This window comes from Euprymna scolopes, unplaced genomic scaffold (assembly GCF_053919585.1).
Source record: "Euprymna scolopes isolate OS-2025 unplaced genomic scaffold, ASM5391958v1 sca1, whole genome shotgun sequence".
NCBI lineage: Eukaryota > Metazoa > Mollusca > Cephalopoda > Sepiida > Sepiolidae > Euprymna > Euprymna scolopes.
Window position 1 is genome coordinate 1,584,854 of NW_027633102.1, and position 3,396 is coordinate 1,588,249.

At 56.9% G+C, this 3,396-nt stretch overlaps 1 pseudogene; it reads right to left on the reverse strand.

Annotated features, from left to right (window-relative positions):
• Positions 1-3,376: 3,376 nt before the first annotated feature.
• The window catches only part of LOC145273262 (large subunit ribosomal RNA), a 4,418-nt pseudogene continuing 4,398 nt past the window's right edge, over positions 3,377-3,396 (reverse strand).

Genomic DNA, 3,396 nt, shown 5'->3' on the forward strand with positions numbered 1-3,396 from the left:
TAGGTAGGTAGGTAGGTAGGTAGGTAGGTAGTCCTCCTCCTCGGCCACCTAGCCGTCGTCGTCGTCGATCGAGCGACCGGGTATATTCAAGACGCCTCTACCGACACCACCACACCAGCGGGCAGTTTAGCGAGCTTGCCAACTCCTCTGCCTCCTCAAGCGCTTCCAGACGCCTACCGACACCACATGCTGCTGGCTGGCTGTCTGTTGTTACAATGGAATTTAAAAAAAAAAACAAACAAAAAACCCCAACTCTATTAAGATTTTCGATAGTTGGAAAATAATAATAAATTAAGATTTTCGATAGATTGAAAATAATGATAAATTGATTTTAGCAGGGCTGCTGAGTTAGCTTATAGGAGCGAGCTAAAGTAAGAAAGAAACACGCCGAAACACACCGACCGGCACCCCCGACGACGACCACGGGTAAACGGCGGGACTTTGCCTCTTAAGCAAGTTTGACTGACGACTACCACGGCTATTCGGCTAGCTAGCTAGCTAGGTAGGTAGGTAGGTAGGTAGGTAGGTAGTCCTCCTCCTCGGCCACCTAGCCGTCGTCGTCGTCGATCGAGCGACCGGGTATATTCAAGACGCCTCTACCGACACCACCACACCAGCGGGCAGTTTAGCGAGCTTGCCAACTCCTCTGCCTCCTCAAGCGCTTCCAGACGCCTACCGACACCACATGCTGCTGGCTGGCTGTCTGTTGTTACAATGGAATTTAAAAAAAAAAACAAACAAAAAACCCCAACTCTATTAAGATTTTCGATAGTTGGAAAATAATAATAAATTAAGATTTTCGATAGATTGAAAATAATGATAAATTGATTTTAGCAGGGCTGCTGAGTTAGCTTATAGGAGCGAGCTAAAGTAAGAAAGAAACACGCCGAAACACACCGACCGGCACCCCCGACGACGACCACGGGTAAACGGCGGGACTTTGCCTCTTAAGCAAGTTTGACTGACGACTACCACGGCTATTCGGCTAGCTAGCTAGCTAGGTAGGTAGGTAGGTAGGTAGGTAGGTAGTCCTCCTCCTCGGCCACCTAGCCGTCGTCGTCGTCGATCGAGCGACCGGGTATATTCAAGACGCCTCTACCGACACCACCACACCAGCGGGCAGTTTAGCGAGCTTGCCAACTCCTCTGCCTCCTCAAGCGCTTCCAGACGCCTACCGACACCACATGCTGCTGGCTGGCTGTCTGTTGTTACAATGGAATTTAAAAAAAAAAACAAACAAAAAACCCCAACTCTATTAAGATTTTCGATAGTTGGAAAATAATAATAAATTAAGATTTTCGATAGATTGAAAATAATGATAAATTGATTTTAGCAGGGCTGCTGAGTTAGCTTATAGGAGCGAGCTAAAGTAAGAAAGAAACACGCCGAAACACACCGACCGGCACCCCCGACGACGACCACGGGTAAACGGCGGGACTAACTGTGACTCTCTTAAGGTGTGAGGAGGCTTTGCCTCTTAAGCAAGTTTGACTGACGCCTACCGACACCGGTCAGGTCGGCGAGGCTCCCGGCGGCCCCGAGCGGGACCACAGGTTGCGGAAGGCGTCCAAGTGAGCGGCGGCGACGCCAGGAGGCCCCCGGGGTCGACTCCGCGGCCCCCGGGTCGGTGTGCGGGCCTCCAGAGCTCGATAAAGTAGTGGTGTCGCTAGCGGTCGAGAAGGCACTTTTCGACGCCTACTGCCACCCCCACATGGCGGTAGGCGCAAAACTGGAAAATCGCCGACCAGAAATGTCGCTTCGTATAATCGACGTTTTTTTTGACCACCATTTTCAGGTGTCGGAGGTGGGTCTGGACGAATACCAACACCATTTCTGGGGTTTCACAACCGCCCGGCTTCTCCGACATATGTTGGAAAGGAGTAGCGATCGAGCGAAGGGGGCTGTCGGTAGGCGGCCGCGGGTTGCATGTGTGCCCGGGACAGCACCCCCATCCAACTAAGGGGTGTCCCCGGGGGCCAGGGGGACCTCGTCCAGGTCGGCCGGGCGCTTCCAGACGCCTACCGACACCGGTCAGGTCGGCGAGGCTCCCGGCGGCCCCGAGCGGGACCACAGGTTGCGGAAGGCGTCCAAGTGAGCGGCGGCGACGCCAGGAGGCCCCCGGGGTCGACTCCGCGGCCCCCGGGTCGGTGTGCGGGCCTCCAGAGCTCGATAAAGTAGTGGTGTCGCTAGCGGTCGAGAAGGCACTTTTCGACGCCTACTGCCACCCCCACATGGCGGTAGGCGCAAAACTGGAAAATCGCCGACCAGAAATGTCGCTTCGTATAATCGACGTTTTTTTTGACCACCATTTTCAGGTGTCGGAGGTGGGTCTGGACGAATACCAACACCATTTCTGGGGTTTCACAACCGCCCGGCTTCTCCGACATATGTTGGAAAGGAGTAGCGATCGAGCGAAGGGGGCTGTCGGTAGGCGGCCGCGGGTTGCATGTGTGCCCGGGACAGCACCCCCATCCAACTAAGGGGTGTCCCCCGGGGGCCAGGGGGACCTCGTCCAGGTCGGCCGGGCGCTTCCAGACGCCTACCGACACCGGTCAGGTCGGCGAGGCTCCCGGCGGCCCCGAGCGGGACCACAGGTTGCGGAAGGCGTCCAAGTGAGCGGCGGCGACGCCAGGAGGCCCCCGGGGTCGACTCCGCGGCCCCCGGGTCGGTGTGCGGGCCTCCAGAGCTCGATAAAGTAGTGGTGTCGCTAGCGGTCGAGAAGGCACTTTTCGACGCCTACTGCCACCCCCACATGGCGGTAGGCGCAAAACTGGAAAATCGCCGACCAGAAATGTCGCTTCGTATAATCGACGTTTTTTTTGACCACCATTTTCAGGTGTCGGAGGTGGGTCTGGACGAATACCAACACCATTTCTGGGGTTTCACAACCGCCCGGCTTCTCCGACATATGTTGGAAAGGAGTAGCGATCGAGCGAAGGGGGCTGTCGGTAGGCGGCCGCGGGTTGCATGTGTGCCCGGGACAGCACCCCCATCCAACTAAGGGGTGTCCCCCGGGGGCCAGGGGGACCTCGTCCAGGTCGGCCGGGCGCTTCCAGACGCCTACCGACACCGGTCAGGTCGGCGAGGCTCCCGGCGGCCCCGAGCGGGACCACAGGTTGCGGAAGGCGTCCAAGTGAGCGGCGGCGACGCCAGGAGGCCCCCGGGGTCGACTCCGCGGCCCCCGGGTCGGTGTGCGGGCCTCCAGAGCTCGATAAAGTAGTGGTGTCGCTAGCGGTCGAGAAGGCACTTTTCGACGCCTACTGCCACCCCCACATGGCGGTAGGCGCAAAACTGGAAAATCGCCGACCAGAAATGTCGCTTCGTATAATCGACGTTTTTTTTGACCACCATTTTCAGGTGTCGGAGGTGGGTCTGGACGAATACCAACACCATTTC